This window comes from Oncorhynchus mykiss, chromosome 24, assembly GCF_057628025.1.
Source record: "Oncorhynchus mykiss isolate SJ-2025 chromosome 24, ASM5762802v1, whole genome shotgun sequence".
NCBI classification, from domain to species: Eukaryota; Metazoa; Chordata; class Actinopteri; order Salmoniformes; family Salmonidae; genus Oncorhynchus; species Oncorhynchus mykiss.
In genome coordinates, this window is record NC_143045.1 from 2,812,095 (window position 1) to 2,831,315 (window position 19,221).

General features: G+C 40.6%; 1 protein-coding gene and 1 pseudogene across 1 annotated transcript in view; one reads left to right on the plus strand and one right to left on the minus strand.

Annotated features, from left to right (window-relative positions):
* Positions 1–19,221, minus strand: part of LOC149972332 (uncharacterized) — a 180,095-nt pseudogene that overhangs the window by 122,714 nt on the left and 38,160 nt on the right.
* Positions 1–19,221, plus strand: part of LOC110503540 (glutamate receptor ionotropic, kainate 4-like) — a 433,335-nt gene that overhangs the window by 104,312 nt on the left and 309,802 nt on the right. The window contains exon 2 of the mRNA XM_036961231.2: positions 12,648–12,808. The gene's annotated coding sequence lies outside the window, so the exon portion shown is untranslated. The remainder of the gene's footprint in view (positions 1–12,647; positions 12,809–19,221) is intronic.

The window sequence follows — 19,221 nt, forward strand, 5'->3', positions numbered from 1 at the left end:
TGTCTTGGTTTTTGCTCTGACATGCACTGTCAACTGTGGGACCTTATAAAGACAGGCGTCTTTATAAGTGTGCCTTTCCAAATCATGTCCAATCAATAGAATTTACCACAGGTGGACTCCAATCAAGTTGTAGAAACATGTCAAGGATGATCAATGGAAGCAGGATGCACCCGAGCTCTATTTCGAGTCTCACAGCAAAGGGTCTGAATACTTATGTAAATGTATGTACAGTACTTATGTCATTATGGGGTATTGTGTGTACAATGATGAGGAACATGTTATATTTAATCAATTTTAGAATAAGGCTTTAACGTAACAAAATGTGGAAAAAGTCAAAGGGTCTGAATACTTTCCGAACGCACTGCACACACACTCGCTATCACACAGACAAGCACACAAACACACACAAGTACACACCACTCCCTGATACATTACACTTCAATCAGTGTACCGTTTTTAATTTCACAACACCATGCGTACACACTAAGGTAAACAACCAGAGACAGATATTCCCCCACTGAGTTGACAGATCCCCGAGTTAATAATAATCTCTGATCTCTTGGCTGTCGTGATGACAAAACGAGCCGACCTAACCATGCGTTGAAGTGGCCAACCCAGGTTCCTCCCTGTTACTTTGATCAGGCCAGATGTTGAAGAAACATGTCTCCCTGTGAGTGTTGCTGTGCTGCTGTTCCCAAGCTAGGGACAGATATTAATTCCTCACATGTTCTGTTTGTTCTGTATGCGCTTATCTATTTGTCTGTGTATTCTGTGTCTGTGTGGGTCTGTGTCTATGTGAGTGTATTTGTTTGTGTATTATGTTTCTATGTTTTGGTCTGGTTATGCTTGGGGGGTTTTCAGATACCTCCATACCGACATTGTGCCATCCTGTGATATTTGGTATTACCGGAACTGAACACAAGGGGCCCGGTTTTCAAACGTCACTTAGCCTCTGTAATCTGAAGATTAGCCATGCTGACAAGTACATGTGAAATCCCATAGCGAAAATGTTACACAGTCTCTGACAAACTATTTGCAGGACAGACAAGTAAGTAAAAAATGCTACTCACAGTTTGCTGCACACACAAAACAAATATTAGATAGCAAGGCTCTTGATCCAGGAGGGGGATTCTCTGCTGTTACCAAGAGAAGCTTGATTTTGCAAGAAGCTAACCACTAGATAATTAGCTACTAATTTAGCACTGTAGAACATTTAGCACATTTTAGACAGTTAACTTAATAGTTATAAGATATCTAGCTTGCAAACATTTAGTTGTGAATTCCATACTGTAACTAGATCACCTGGTGGGTGCTGCACAACAGTGAGTGACTCACAATGCCATGGTCTCTCACCTTTGTGTGCTTGTAAACAAATAATGTGACTGGTGACTACCGGTAAGCTTCATAATGGGACTAGAAATAAACAAAGAATGCAGTTTGCTTTATCTCCTATTGCACAAGTTGACTGCAGGTATTTACTTAAAAAAGTAGTTTCAAATGTATAAAAAAAACTTCAAACAAATAGTTTCAACGGTATTGGCGCTCTTAGAAAAAACATCCTGTAGCTATTTCCAAATACCTTGATATACAGTATACCACCCAAGCCTAGTCTGTGTCTCTGTGAGTCTATTTGTCTGTTTATTCTGGGTCTATGTGTTGGTCTGTGTCTGTCTGTCCACGCCTGTGTGTTTGGTTGTGGTGTACATTATTTTATGAGATGGTAACTCATACAGTCACTAATTCCACTTAGGGAGTAAGTATAAGGGGTTGAGGGGGGGGGGGGGGGGGATGAGTTGAATGCTAATGACTTTATCGGACCCCTGCAGCTTGGTTGGACTCAGAGTCTGTTTTCATCCTGTGCAGTGCATTGAATAGGCCTCTTTGGGGTTACGGTTCAGATTGATAGGAAACTGTAGTCCTTCATGACTGGAGGGGTAGAGCTATGGAGTCCAGCGGCAACGCGCCTTGTGGCCACCAGACCAGATTGGCAGGCGGTCTCAGCGGTATCAAAGCGACTCGCAACCTTCCGCAGCTTTGCCTCATTTTTCCAAATTTATGGATTAACAATGGAGATTGATGACAATGCCTAAACATTTCTAGTTTCTTTAACCCTTTACGTGTGCCATTGATTTTGTTCAGAAATATGAATTTGTGGACAGTGCCTTCAGAAAGTATTCACACCCCTTGACTTTTTCCACATTGTTGTTGAAGCCTGAATTTGAAATGGAAATGTTGTGTCACTGGCCTACACACAATACCCCATAATGTCAAATTGGTATTTTGTTTTTAGAAATGTTTACAAATGAGTTAAAAATGAAAAGCTGAAATGTTTTGAGTCAGTATTCAATCTTAAATAAGTTTAGGAGTAAAAATGTTGCTTAACAAGTCACATAATAAGTTGCACTGTCTCCCTCTGTGTGCAATAGTGTTTAACATGATTTTTGAATGACTGCTTCATCTCTGTACCCCACACATGCAATTATCTGCAAGGTCCCTCAGTCGAGCAGTGAATTTCAAACACAGATTCACCCTCAAGGACCAGGGAGGTTTTCCAATGCCTTGTAAAGACGAAATGGTAGATGGGTAAAATAAAAAGTAGACATTGAATATCCCTTTGAGTATGGTAAAGTTATTAATTACACTTTGGATGGTGTATCAATACACCCAGGTACTACAAAGATACCGGTGTCCTTCCTAACTCAGTTAATGGTGTGGAAGAAAACTGCTCAGGGATTTCAACATAAGGTCAATGGTGACTTTAAAACCGTTGCAGAGTTTAAAGGCTGTGATTGGAGACAATTTAGGCTGTGATTGTAGAAAACTGAGGATGGATCAACAACATTGTAGTTAATCCACAATACTAACCTAAATGACAGAGTGAAAAGATGAAAGTCTGTGAAGAATAAAACATATTCAAAAAAATGCATCCTGTTTGCAATAAGGCACTAAATTAAAACTGGAACAAATGCTAGACATTCGTCAAAAAAAATGTATTTCATATCCTGAATACAAAGCGTTATGTTTGGGTCAAATCCAGCGCACCACATCACTGAGTACCACTCTTCATATTTAAAAAAAATGGTGGTGGTGGCTGCATGGGTATGCTTATCATCGGCAAGAACTAGGGAGCTTTTTTGACATAAAATTAAACGGAATAGAGCAAAGCACAGGCAAAATCTTAAGAAAACTTGGTTCAGTCAGCAGGACAATAGCCATGAACAATATGCCACTCGGGAGCCATAGACAATATGACCAATATATATTATCCTGCAAATAACAGGGTTAATAACATATCTGTGAGAATATCCAACAGGCTTTAATATAATTGTGAATGAAAACTAACAATTATAATAATCGCTTTGTTTAAAAACTAACATCTTTGAGATTATTTCATTTTCAAATAACGTAAAAGGAGCGAGAATAAGGCCATTCTTGAACATGGGGTGAGACATTGTTACTAATTTGTAAATAAATACCAGTTTGTTATTTTGAATGATTTATTTCTGTTTTTAGAGGGAGAGAAACCAAGAACCTACAATCATCTCATGGGTTGCCCAGTCAAGGGCGGCACGGATATTGAGCCAGCAACTGTTGCAACACAACAGGCGCTGTACAACATGACTGGTCGAGAGTGGCCTACACTACTACAGTAAAACCAAAATAATCCTAACAAAATAAAATAATAAAAACCTTAGTGTAACAACAGTTTTAGTAAGTAATACTGAAGTCGTGCACAATTCTCAGTTTCTATTTAGTTTTTTTTGTCACCCATTCGTTGTCAGTTAGAGACACAGTAGGACCCAAATGCATAATCAGTACTCTAACTCCCCCTTGCTCTGGTCTGGAGTAATGAAGTGGTGACGCAGGGTACCGTACTAAACCACAAATGACCTCCAAGTCCTGCGGTGTAAGTGCGCAATTTTTAAAGGAGAAACCACTGTATAACACAAGGCCAAATATACACTGGAGTATAAATACGCTGCTTTCCAAGACGTCATTGAATATTCCTGAGTAACCTACTTAGTTTTGACTTAAATCATCTTGAATATCTATGGCAAGACTTGAAAATGGCTGTCTAGGAAGGATCGACAACCAACTTGACGGCGCTTGAAGAATTTTGAAAGGAACAATATTGTACGATCTTGGTGTGCAAAGCTCTTCGAGATTTACCCAGAAAGAGACTCAGCTGTAATCACTGCCAAAGGTGATTCTAACATGTATTGACTCAGGGGTGTGAATACTTACAGTACCAGTCAACAGTTTGGAGAAACCTACTCATGTTTTTTCTTTATTATTACTATTTTCTACATTGTAGAATAATAATAGTGAAGACATCACAACTATGAAATAACACATATGGAATCACGTAGTAACCAATAAAGTGTTAAACAAATCTAAATATATTTTATATTTGCGATTCTTCAAAGCCACCCTTTGCCTTGATGACACTGCCTTGACATTCTCTCAACCAGATTCACCTGGAATGCTTTTCCAACAGTCTTGAAGGAGTATGCTGAGCACTTGTTGGCTGCTTTTCCTTCACTCTGCTGTCCAACTCATCCCAAACTATCTCAATTGGTAAAAATAAAAACCCTATAATGAGTAGTTATGTGTTAACTTTTGACTGGTACTGTATGTAAATTAAATATTTCTGTATTTAATTTTCAATACATTTGCAAAGAAATCTAAAAATGTTTTTATTTCAGTCCGTAACAACAAAATGTGGAATAAGTCAAGGTGTATGAGTACTTTCTGAATTCACTGCATATTTGTACATAGAGAAAGAAAGAAATAAAGAAAAATAAAGAAAAATGCTATTTTTATAGGAGCTTTTTACTCTTCCGATTGAAAATACCTCTGGTTTTATGCGAAGCCATTAAGGACCGAAGGCCTGCTGAAAATACATCACCCCTGCACTGGCATGCAGTAAAAACATATTTAATGAGCCTCCTTTAATTCCCCGTGTAAACACACACATTTAGGAATATTGAGGAGAGAGTAGACCTGTAAAGGTCCTGGGAGGGGCTGGAGGCCAACTTTACCGTTGGCAACTATGGCAAAACAAAATATCTCCAAAATTACATCAACCTCTATAGGCATTCCTTCTTAGCTTTGAACATGTTAAGTCCTGCATGTCAAAAATGTTTTAGCTGTCACAGCCTGTAATTTACCAGTTACTGACACCGCTGTGTTGCTATTAATATGGATACATTTTTTTTGTTGATCTGCTGTCATCAAGTCATCCTGTAAATTCAGAAGTTCACTTGATAAAGGGCAAATAATGTCTAGTAAGTTGACAGTTTGTTTCACAGAATTCTTCATCGTTCCCCTGCGTGTCAACTGGGAGGAAACTGGGAGTGTCACGCCCTGACCTTAGAGAGCTGTTTTTATTTCTCTATTTGGTTAGATCATTGTGTGATTTGGGTGGGAATTCTATGTTTTCTATTTCTTTGTTTTTGGCCGAGTGTGGTTCCCAATCAGAGGCAGCTGTCTATCGTTGTCTCTGATTGGGAATCATACTTTGGCAGCCTTTTTCCCACCTAATGTTGTGGGTAATTATTTATTTTCTGTGTGTGTTTGTGTGCGCCACGGTTGCGTCACGTTCGGTTTTTGTTTACCTGTTTTTTTTGTGAAAGTTTCACTTTATTAAAAGATGTGGAATTACATGCACACTGCGCATTGGCTCATCTATGACAGGGAATTTGAAGACAGTGAACGCAACAAGGAGTCTAGTCCTCTTTGTCATTGTGTTTTCTATGACCATGTAGAGAGACAGCGAGAGAGAGGACATTTTTGTCTCGCTGACTGGTGGTAAAATATACTCTGGGGAGTCCGTGCTTCACTTGGTCCCAAGGGTCAATGTTATTTTGGTGGGAAAGACCTTGACTGTGCATGAGTCCGGTATGGTTCTTAAATGATTTGGATAGACGAGATTCACATGCACTATGATCGATGGTTACACTGTCATGTTAAGACTAACTTTCAGTCGGAGAATGATTTTTTAAAATCAGTTTACAGCGAGTCAATGAGCCTCGAGGCTGTGGTTTCTCTGTGCAGATGGTCCAAAATGCATGAACACAATTTTGCAAGGTCTCTTTTAATATAGCATTTGCAATGCACCAGTTATGTGTGTTTTAAAACATGCCCCGCAGCTACCCAGGCAATGGTGCCTTCATGAAATTCATGAATAAACCAACTGCAGATATTTGTCAACGAACACGGCAGTCAATTTTATCTTATCAGTAATTGCTGATTTTCCCCAAAAACATAATTGCGTGCATACGTCTTGGTGTATTGGCAGAAGTGTGGAAACAAGTTTGATATTAATCTCTTCAAACACCCCAAATGTTAGTTTGATTTAATCTCTTCAAACAACCCAAATGTTAACGCCTAATCAAATTAGTATTATTATTATTTAAGTTCGCTTGCATCTAATCAAAAGGAAAGTTTGCTGAACCATTTGCTCACGATGAAAGAGGTTTATGGCTTGGCTGGTTAATGTTTTCTTTAAAATGAGGTAAGAAGTTAAAGGGACAGTACAGTTCAAAATCAGGTGTTTTCAGACCTGAAAAGTATTCTAATGTCATGATGTGTTCACAACCCAGGTGTTCTGTTTTTATATCCAGCTTTATGCCACAATGTAAAATGTATGTAAAACGTAAACCCCATGTGATGTTACGGTGCTTATATTCTCCATTCATTGGGGTTAACGCATGTAGACATGTATCTACACATCCAATGACGTGGGATGTGGACTCATATTGACATTACACTGCTTTGGAGGTCTGGAAACATCAAACAAACTTAGATTTCAGAGGGCCATGTCCTTTTAAACCCCCAATGCCAACCCCAGTCAGATTACTGTTTTGCCTATAATTTGTGCTGTACTCAGACACCCTTTTGTCACATAGAGTTGCAATTTGGAGAAGTTTAACCTCTTTAATGTACTGCACTCAGCCAGTCCTGATGCTTTTAGCCTGTACATCTACAGCCCTTTGTGTCATTATTTCACCCAACATTTAATCTCATACTTCCCTTTCTTTATGTTGTGTCACACTATGCTTTGAGCCACTTGCAGGCTAAGTATAATCAATTTTTTGCTGTGGTAGATTTAGTAATACTGTACTTGGCTTACTAAGCAGGGATAGAGCTCAAAGCATGCTGTACAGTAAACTTTTCAACAGTATGGGTGAGTGAGCTACAGATAAAAGACTGAAGTTGTCCTTTGGGATGAGTGATACAAGGCTGAATGGTGTCAGTAGCTGTTGGGCTAAAAAACACAAAGTTAAACTATCTCTGTAGCTCCCTTACCAAAAAAATGACTTCTTACAAACAGTTGTGGCAAATCTTTGGCCCATTTGCCATACATTTACGGCAAGCTCATATTTTCACATGCAAATTGGTTTTGCGGCAAACTGTTGCGGCCAATTTGCAAGTTGTAAATATCTGGCAAGCAATTAGGGGAATTTTGTGGCGAACATTCTACTGTTCGCGGCAAACTTTCTTCAAACTCAGTATGAATATGCAAATTAGATCAGGTTTTTGGTTACTGTGTGTTAACACCATTGAAATGTTGTATCTGCATAAACCAAATCACATAACTTTAAATGAACTTGCATCTCACAGAGAAAACTAAATGTACTAAATATACTAAACATGTATTCAACGCCTTAACAGATAAAAATGAAAACTAAATCAAACCCTATTGCCTTTTTGGTGTGATAACGGCCTGGTGGAAGTCCTTTGGTCAAAGCTTGTTGAATGCATGCACTGAAACAATCAGAAAACTTAAAACAAATTAGTATACTGAAAACAATCACTGAAATCATGTTATATTTTGTCATCTTAAAAGGTAGACTTAGCGGCTGATGGGACGGTTTGTCTTTGGAAAAATGGGGTCAGCTGTTACAAAGTTGCCTTGAGGTTGCTTGCTTCTCACTGATACTGGTATTCTATATATTTTTCAGCAAGGAAACAATATTTCTGCCTTGTATAAAAGCTACAGTGCCTTGCGAAAGTATTCGGCCCCCTTGAACTTTGCGACCCTTTGCCACATTTCAACTTTGCGACCCTTTGCCCAATTTTTCAGTTTTTGATTTGTTAAAAAAGTTTGAAATATCCAATAAATGTCGTTCCACTTCATGATTGTGTCCCACTTGTTGTTGATTCTTCACAAAAAAATACAGTTTTATATCTTTATGTTTGAAGCCTGAAATGTGGCAAAAGGTCGCAAAGTTCAAGGGGGCCGAATACTTTCGCAAGGCACTGTATATAAACAAACCATGTAGCTAGCATAAACTGGGACTTACTAAATCAACTCTTAAATCTGTTCCTAGATTTGAATTAATTTAGCAAAAATATGATAGTTAATGTTAGCTAGCTAAGCGCTAGCCAGTCAGTGGTGCTGACAGATGGAAACTGGTATCAACAAAATGTGTTTCACTCTATCTCATAAAACATGACATTGCTAACTAGGCATCAATTAGCTAACACAATTTAAATGTTTATTAGGAAGTTGAATTCATATGTTTAAGTAATTAGTTCCAAGACCAGGTTACTGGTCTTCTGGTGAACTTATGTGTTCACCAGAAATGACTTCTGGTAAACTGTTTGCCACTAGTGGAGAATAAATATTGTTGCTTCAGGTTTACTGCAGATTCACCACTAGTGACAAACATTTTCAAACTTCTGGCAACATTTTGTGGCAAACTATTTAGTTTGCAGCAAATCTGCCACAAACTTGAGGGAAGTTTGCCACAACAAACTCCCTTTTGTAAGGGCTATCTCAATGTTTCACAGACTATGAAGACCAGAGGGAAGTTTTATCACCAATATATAATTTCCTCTGAGACTTTGGATCTGTCAGGACAAGTACATTTTGCACTTGCAAAAGTTCTCCCTATTTTTACTTACATATCCTCGAACCGTATTAAAGCTGTTCAAATATTCATTTGATCTATCTCCTCCATGCTTACTGTACATAGTCTCTTGATAGATACCTTAAATCTCTTAACAAGACATATTGGACAACTTTTTAGCCCGGACAAAAACATTTTGAAAACCGCAAACTTTCTGGGGTTTTTCTCCCCTATCCAACCCCAGTAGAATTGAAAACACCTCAGGTTAGGATGCTCTGTCTTAAACGATACCAGTCAAATGGCACGCCTTCTTTGACTTGTGTTTAGGATCTGGATACATGTCAAGGCTATTGAAGTAACAGTGTTTGATATATTCTTTGGCCCTTTGATTATGTTTCATTGGCTTAGACCAGGGCTCTCCAACCCTGTTCCTGGAGAGCTACCGTCCTGTAGTTTTTTTTTCCGCTCCAACCTTTAATCACCTGATTCTAATAATTAGCTGGTTGATAAGCTTAATCAGGTTAGTTACAATGGGGTTGAATCGAAAACTACAGGAGGGTAGCTCTCCAGGAACAGGGTTTGAGATTCCTGGCTCTGTTTGACATGTTTCCTATAGTCCTATTGAAGGCCTACTGTGCACGCTTTCCTTCTGATCATGCTTCGATGTTTGTAATGGTATAAGGGTAATCAGTAAACCAGGGAGTGTAATTTATCAGTAGAGTCCAGAAGGAATCAAGGATGCATGAAGGAATAAGTCACAGGTGTTGCTGTGTCGAGCATTTCTTTTGTCACAGTTCTAAGTGATCAGGTTGCCCTCTAAGGAATTTGAATATTTCTCCTCCGAGAAAGATGCGCTTTTAAAATGCAATGACATTTGATTCATGTTTGTCTTGTAAATTACATTTACCTTCTCATTTACCATGAAACAATTTGCAATATTGTGGCGTTGTCTTCTTTATGATGCTGATCAGTTTCAAAGATCCAGGATATGCACAAAGGCTAGTGCTGAGCAATTAACCTAAATGTTGTTTCTGACATCGGATCAATTACTTGAATTCCATTTCGTTTTTTTTTAATGAGCACAATGAGCCATTTCTCTAGAGAGAAATCCAATCAAGCACGAGAGACATCAAATCAAGAATGAACTGTGGGACGCTGTAGGGAGTTGTAGTTTTTAATAGGCAAATATTCTACCTAGTTCAGCGCTAGAAATGTGGTAATTAACTATGATGACCAGAATACATTGCGCATGTTCTTCCCGGCACCACACCCAGATGACATGAGAGAGGAATGTACACAACACAGCAATGAGAGGGATATAGACAGTTCTGGAGGTATACAGTGTATTCGGACCCCTTCCCTTTTTCCACATTTTGTTACGTTACAACCTTATTTTAAAATGGATTACATTTCAAAAAAAATCCTCATCATTCTACACACAATAACCTATAATTACAAATCCAAAACAGGTTTTTAGAATTATTATTATTATTATTAATCATTTTTTGGTACTTTTACCGCTTTTTCTCCCCAATTTCGTGATTTCCAATTGACAGTTACAGTCTTGTCCCGTCGCTGCAACTCCCCTACGGACTCAGGAGAGGCGAATGTGAGATACTTGTGTCCTCCGAAACACGACCCTGCCAAGCCGCAGTGCTTCTTGACACACTGCTCGCTCATCCCGGAAGCCAGCCACACCAATGTGTCGGAGGAAACATTGTCCAACTCGCGACCGAAGTCAGCTTGCAGGTGCACTGCCCACCACAGGGAGAAATCCCAGCCGGCCAAACCCTCCTCTAACTCAGACGATGCTGGGCCATTTGTGCACATAGGTCTCCCGGTCACGGCCGGCTGAAGCATCACTACAGCCTGGGATCGAACCTGAAAAAGAAGTCTGCAGCATTGAAGGTCCCAAAGAGCACAGTGGCCTCCATCATTGTTAAATGGAAGAAGATTGGAACCACCAAGATTCTTCCTAGAGCTGGCCAACCCGGCTAAACTGAGCAATCGGGGGAGAAGGGCCTTAGTCAGGAAGGAGACCAAAAACCTGATTGTCACTCTGACAGATCTCCAGAGTTTCTCTGTAGGGATGGGAGAACCATCTCTGCAGCATTCCACCAATTAGTATTTTACAGTAGAGTGGCCAGACTGAAGCCACTCCTCAGTAAAAGGCACATGACAGCCCACTTGGAGTTTGCCAAAAAGGCACCTAAAGGACTCTCAGACCATGAAAAACTAAATTCTCTGGTCTGATAAAACCATAAAATCTTTGGCCTGAATGCCAAGGGTCCCGTCTGTAGGAAACCTGGCACCATCCCTACGGTGAAACATGGTGGTTACAGCATCATGCTTTGGAGATATTTTTCAGCAGCAGGGACTAGGAGACTAGTCAGGATCGAGGGAAAGATGAACGCAGCAAAGTACAGAGAGCTCCTTGATGAAAACCTGATCCAGAGAGCTCAGGACCTCAGACTGGGGTGAAGGTTCACCTTCCAACAGGACAACGACCGTAAGCACACAGCCAAGAAAACGCAGGAGTGGCTTCGGGACAAGTCTCTGAATGTCCTTGAGTGGCGCAGCCAGAGCCTGTACTTGAACCAGATTCAACATCTCTGTAGATGTTCCCCATCCAAACTGACAGAGCTTGAGAGGTTCTGCAGAGAATGGGAGAAACTCCCCAAATACAGGTGTGCCAAGCTTGTAGCGCCATACCCCATAAGACTCGAGTCTGTAATTGCTGTCAAAGGTTCATCAACAAAGTACTGAGTAAAGGGTCTGAAAACGAATGTAAATGTTTTTGCATTTGTCAGTACGGGGTATTGTGTGTACATTGATGGGGGAAAAACAATCTGAATACTTTCGGAATGCACTGTAGCTCTACTACCCAATTGTTGGTTGTAGAAGTCTTGAAAGTATGCCTTATATACTTTGAAGAACTACTAAAATAGTGATTTTGTCAGAAGCCTTGCAGCATTTGCAGCGGTGGCAACCAATAATCAGGGGCTACTCTTTTCACTAGCCATGGGGAGCACATAAATAATGTGAGATGGTTGTCTGAATGTCTGGCTGCTACTACCTGAGCAGAGATGAGATGTTGACTAAGAAATGAAGTAAAAGTCCTAATAAAAAAAAAGTTATACACAACTGAAAGTAAAGTAATGTGAATAAATGATGGTTAATAAGTGATATGCAGTAATGAGCAGTCACTACCATCATGGGTCTCTCATTAAAGATGCAGCATGTAACTTTATGGGCGACCCGACCCTTCTCATTGAAGGCAAGTCCAAGAAGCAGTAGACATGTTCTATGTGTGCTATAACTTTTCCATTTTATTTTTATTTTTTTACATACTTTTGCATATTGCACTTTTAACTGCTTTATTCTGTGTTGTTAGAGACAATGGATTTTTGTTTTCAATGTTTTGGCAATTGACTGAATTCCAATTAAAAAGCTCTAAAATAATTAAGGTCATATTTCATAATGCATTTAATGTTTAAAAAAAAAAAGGATGTTATTTATCCTGCATGGTTTATTTGGTCTGGCAAAGGTGTAATCTGGCATAGGTGTAATCTGGCCTAGCCTATTCTAGACCCATGTGAAACAGTGGAAAATCCTAAATACACAGTATTTAATACTTTCTTAATAGTGTCTAATTCTGTATTATGAGGACATTACATTATGAGGCCTTTTCATGCAGTTGATATTGTGACGTGGCAGACTACCACTTCTAAAGTGATGTTTAGTTAGCACCAGACTGTTTATCCCTGGGTTGTCCCCTGTGTCTTGCAGCGTGTCAGCAGCAGTGTGACCCAGCATCCTGCAGAGTGGTGAGGGTGGTGTTTGGGATGCGGAGAGCCGTATAGGAGCTGAGTGGGCACCTCACCTCAACGCCGTCTGCTTCCTGTGCCGCTTCAAGATGGATTAGAGACTAACGCCTCCGGAGATCAAAGGTACGTTATGTAACGTAATCAGCCGCTGCTCCACTGCTCTCCTCAATAAGGCTTTGGCCCGGGAGTAGAGGAGTATAGAGGAGCAACAGAGGGAGTGTGAAGTCCCCCTGTTGTTTGTCTAGTGTAGTACAGTGGGCTACATTGTGGTCGGCCATTACTCCCCATTGAACATGTATGAATGTGACAGAGGGGGCTGAGAGAAAGAGCCAGGCTGCTTTAATTCTGTAAATTGTGCTGCAGACATCACACTTTTCAAGGATGGGGAATTAAGAAAGACAGGACTGCAGACAGGACCTTACCTGGTCACAGGAAACCCTTTGAAGATTTTTTAGGAAGACGGAGTTCTCTTGTTCACTGACTTGCAAAGCAAGCTGCATGGGAGGGATGGGAGGACTAATATACGGTAGCACCACCTCTGAAGTGCCGGAGGGAAGGAAATTATTTGTTTTCCGTGAAGCACAGTTGTTACAGTTTAAACATGGGTGAGATGTACTGTACTATCAGTATTCGCTGGAGATTGTCACGCCCTGACCTTAGAGAGCCTTTTTATGTCTCTATTTGGTTTGGTCAGGGTGTGATTTGGGGTGGGCTTTCTCTGTTTTTGTTTTCTATGATTTTGTATTTCTATGTTTTGGCCTGGGTATGGTTCTCAATCAGGGACAGCGGTCTATCGTTGTCTCTGATTGGGAACCATACTTAGGTAGCCCTTTTCCCTCCTTTCAGTGTGGGAAGTTAATGTTGTTTGTGGCACATAGCGCTTAAGCGGCACTGTTATTGTGGATTATTATTTGGTCCTATTCATTCGACGGCCGTGACAGAGATATTCTCCCTCTTGACTTTTCCACTTTGTTTTCTTCTGTCGGAATCTTCCTGCATGTGTTTGTTGCTGTAGTATAGCGCCAAAACAAGCCATTACCCTTTTCACACTATTGTGCAGAGCTAAACCAAACTGTGCTGCCTCGCATATCTTATTTGTACATTCTTCTTTTCAGCATGATTCCAGCCAATGTGGGCAGCAGGTAGCCTAGCGGGTAAGAGCGTTGGGCCAGTAACTGAAAGTTTGCTGGTTCCATTCCCCGAGCTGACAAGGTGAAAAATATGTCAATGTGAGCAAGTCACTTAACCTGAATTGCTACTGTATGTTGCTCTGGATAAGAGTGTCTGGTAAAATGTAAACATGTAAATGTCACCAGCTCCTGTACAGCTTGGCTTGGTTTGGCTCAGTAGTGTGAAAAGCCCTTATGAGTCTGAAGAAACAGAACCAAAATTGCCTCAGTTATGTTTTTTTTTTGTTGAGAAAGGGACTTTGTCCAAAATCACATATGGTGCTGAGTGTAGCAGGAGATCAGGATTTTATGCAAAGGCATTTTTATTCCCGGGAAAATAATATAATGCAGCCGGCAGATCATACAGAGGCTGTCTCCATTATCCACCTGCTGTTCTGGGCCAGGGAAAAACAACCACATTCAAAGGAAGCTTAGATTGACACAAAGAGGATCTGAATTTCCCCAAACCTGCAGATACTGTATCTTCCAGATGGCAAACAATGGTTATGTGGAGTCAATCACAGTGAAAGGGGTTAAGTATTTTAGAGCTGCCTTCCTCACCTGTGAACTTTTCACCCAGCGTGCATTGTCTGGTATATCTTGTGTTATGTACTTTTTCCTCATACACACAGATGCAGATGTGCACACAGACGTACACACACGCTCACTTGCCTTGAAGAAAATATGGAAAGTGAGCGTGGAACAAACTGTTTACTGTATATGTGGATGAAATTTCAATACAAATTAATGCACTGCATGACAGCCTTTTCATATTTTTTTTAAGTAGCCCCAGTCCTCCCACAGACTGCATTGGTATGGTCTGAATACAAATGTAAGAATACACAGTCTGCTCAGAAAGCATAGCATCGCTCTGAAGTACTGGCCCTGTGAAATCCACTGGGAACTGAATTTGACTTAGCCGACTTTGGCCCAGATATTTTTCAATTTCATAGCATACTGTATGCATTCTTGCATGAGGTGCACGTATATCACTCTGCTGCAGATCCTGCAAAAATATCCCTCCACTGTACATAAACCTCTGCTTTTATACCGGATCCTAAATCACCAGAGTGGATTTATTTTTACTCAAGCGTGTTTATCATCTTCATTAAAATGGCCATACTTCATACTGTTTACCATTCAACTTTGTTTACCATGACTTTCCTAGTTAAATATAGGTTCAATAAAATCAAATACAAAATCATTTTAACCGCTCTCAGCGATGCTCCAGTAACAGCATTGTGGTGCTCCATCCTCAAACTATTCCTGTGTGAGCCGTGCAGCAAACAGAGTTGAATCTCTCCAGCCTGTCCTGCAGTGTGTGTTCACTGAACTCATCAGGTCCAGTCTGCCGCTGGGGTCTCCTGCCTTTATCCATGCACCTGAGAGTTGGAGATAAGCGACACTGATTTTTGTCTGCTGCTATGTAACAGATTATTTTGTGAGACAGGCATCAATGACACAGGAATCACTGGAGGGGATGTCTGGGCTGGCCAGAGAGAGCACTGTGAGTGTTGTTAGAGAGAAACTTATTATCTCAGAATACAATTTGAATGAGAAACAGCGGACGTGTATGTGTGTGTGTGCGTGCATGAGTGTGTGTGTGTGTGGTGTCCTCCCAGAATGGCTACATGGTCATCATTCCAGTTGTGCCCCTGTCGAGGCTTGGATTAATGCATAAGGTCATTGACTTGTGGGTAAGGCTGTGTAATCAGCAGCTTTTACTGCTGCTATAAACCGTTTTCACAGTTTTTTTTTGGTCACAGAGTACAAGTTCTCTCACTTCATCAAGAGAGCGAGTGGGAAAGGGCACGGGAGAGAGAGTCATGCGGACTGAGTGCGTGTCACTGATTCGCTTCCACCCATCATGCCATTTCCCTAAAATTCACTGTCAGTTTTCTTATCAGGCAAAGATCATATTTTCAGACAGATGCTCAGCTTGTGCTTATTCGTGGTTGTGCTGAGTTTTCTGTTGTCCTTCCAGGCGATCGTCCTATTGCCCATTGAAATTCAGTTTTATTCACTTATGTTTGATCAGTGCTGTTTAAATAGCTGTCTCAATATTTGTGGGCCCAATTGTGAAGATGCCTGGCTGTTTGGCTTCATCAGTGGAATTGAAAGTGTTCCTGTTTCCCCATGTAGTAGACGGGTCCTCTCACACTCTGACAAGTCTAGCGGAAAATGAAATTAGGAGAGTAGTACCAGTTTGAGACATGACTCCCAGCTATCCAAGTTCTGCCTGTGTTGTACATTAAATATACAGTACAGGCAAGTACTGTATAGGGGAATTCAGAATCAAGGTGATTGGTATGCGATGACCGTACATGTACGCACTGAAACGTACGACTCATCAACTTTTACGAATTCAAGAGATGTTGACCTTGAGTAACTCGTTAGAAAACCACTTAAATTATATGACCTGTGTTACTGTTGTGCTGTTGCTGTCTCTCATATATACACCATGTAATTCACAAGAGTACACCCTCTGCAATGTGTACTCCTATATACCCCATGTAATTCACAAGAGTATGCCCTCTGCCATGTGTACTCCTATATATCCCATGTAATTCACAAGAGTATGCCCTCTGCCATGTGTACTCCTATATACCCCATGTAATTCACAAGAGTATGCCCTCTGCAATGTGTACTCCTATATACCCCATGTAATTCACAAGAGTATGCCCTCTGCAATGTGTACTCCTATATACCCCATGTAATTCACAAGAGTATGCCCTCTGCAATGTGAAGTAAACAAAACTGCCCAGAACTGCAGATGCACTGTTGAGGTCCTTTTGCTTCAGTACCTTTGTGAATTACATGGTGTATGTATGAGTACACATTGCAGAGGGTGTACTCTTGTGAATTATATGGTGTATATATGAGTACACATTGTAGAGGGTGTACTCTTGTGAATTACATGGTGTATATATGAGTACAATTTGTAATGCTAACAACAGGTCCCACTACTCTAGGCTTTACAGAGCACTCTCACTTCCAGCCATAAAATAATGTATCATGGCCAGCTCCGTAGGATGTCTTGTGTAATGAGACCTGTAAAGCTCATATGGGGAGAGAGCTTCTTCCATGCTTCGATGTGCTCTTTTCACTACCTTTTCCAGTCTCAAACAAGCCTGCAGCATTCCTACCTGTTCGACTACTTTCAACAACTTCAACCTATGTCATTCACATGATTTGATTTTACTTTTCACCTTTAGCTTCTAAAGGTGCTGATTAATTCAAAGGATGCCCACATACTTGAGTACAGCTGTGGGGCTTTCACAAGTCTGAATTTCTTATTGCCCAACTTTCGAGACGTCAATGTACAGCAACATTTTTAGATGTCATTGCAGAACACCCACCATATGCATATACACACATACTTAGCTGTGGGGCTGTAATCAATATAGCAGTAGAACAAATATCACAATTTCAGAATAGAACTTCAAATAAAATAAATCATTGTAGACTACAGCAGAACACACATATGAGAATATATAGGCCTCCTGCCTATTTAATAATATAAAGCACATTCAGGTTAACTTCACAGTACAGGAACAAGTTTGTAAAGGGAAAAAAACCCTACCTTAGTTTTCAAAATCTCCCAGAATGACTCTTCCCATGTCAAGTCCATTTTAACTCCTGACAGTCAATTTCTTGCTCAAAGCTATAAGCGCGCCTGTGGCTGTGAGGTTAAGCCTCCTTCTGAGGCTGTTCGGGAAGACTCTGGCTGTAGTGTCTATTTTTTTTTATTTTGAGTGTTAGCTATAATCTGGGTGTCCTCTTTATCCTTGTGTACAATGCTTGCTGCCACCAAATGTGCCTTGGTTCGGGCCTGTTAAAAAAATATTTATTTCTGAGGGCTCTTTGTTGGTGTTTTTGACGTCGGAGGCAGAACTGTTCATGTACATTCCGCCCACTCTTTTGCTAGTTTAATCCCTCCAGTCATTTCAAGACCCAAACTCCTTACCTTTTTGCATGTTGTACAGCTCAGCATTGAATTCTGCATGACAAGCCAGGGGTTATTCACTGAGTCTTGACTCGCTAGTAACCCTACTAGCTAGTGTAGGTGCCGCTGGAAAGACTCGCTAGTAGGGTGGTGGTGATTTTTGGACTTGATAAAGGTAATCAAACTCGATTGCCTTTTCTTAACCATTTTTTTAAAATCTGGCTTTCCCCACAGTTTAAAATTCAGCAAGGAGACGACTAGGCTACGTGACGTGTTTACGTTGGGACCTCTTCACTAGCCGACCACCACTACCAAGACCTGTGTCAAGATCAGTTACTAACCCCACCGGCCCTCCTCATAAACTCTATGTGCAAATAAGAGAACAGGTCGCAAATCAGTGTAGCAGGATAGGATGATTTACACAGAAGGATCACCGTGCTTTTACGTGATGGTCTTGAACTTGATTTAACACTGATCGTGTTTATTAGAATGTTTACAGTTGCGAACAGTGAAACAATGAATAAATCATGCTGTGAGAGGTACCGGATCCGGGCAAACAGGTGCCGGAACGAACTAGTCAAATCTGAGAGGCGCCAGATCCGCTTCAATTTAAGCACTGGCAACAGGCCACTCTGTATCAGGCTTAACCTGTTCTAGCTGAACGGACACAGGTAGAGGGCAAGACTGCACAGCCCCCCCCTTGAGAAACCAAATCAAATCTCTCTAACAGGAGCTCAAACAGGTACATATCAGCACTTGACCCCTCCCAGGACCATACAATTACCCAATTGGCAATTACAACCAATAAAATGGTTCTACAATATAAAAAGCAATTCCTACATCCATTTTTACATTGATACATTTGTCTCAACCAGACTTACTGATTATTAGCCTAATGGTGTTTTATCACCATTCATACGTGGAACAATCATTATCTCTTATTCAACTCCAAAGCGTGGTGGGTGCGTAAGCCGCGTGCACATCCAGAATGACAGAAGCATTGGACGCGGTGCGTTTAAGAAAAAAAAACAAGAAAATAACCTTTGAATAATGACACCAGTGTTCTTCAGGTCGGAGCTCTAGAAAGATGCCCGAGTTTCCAACTTGAATGACCATTCAAAAGATTCTTTCCCCCAGACGGAGCTCGAGTTCCAAGTTGTGGTTGAAAGCACTGAAGTCAGAAGTCTGAGATTTACCAGTTCGCAGTTGTTCTGAACGTGACAACAGACACATGGAACTCCGACCTAACCCGGAAGTATTATACAAATGATACATTGAATTAAATAAACAGAACTTCTACCTCATAACTCTTGCGAACGTTCATGTGCACAATAAACATCATGCCCACTCAGAGGGTAAGAAATGGTCAATTAAAATGTATCGTATCAAACACGAAACAGACATGTCTAAGTGTTGCAATA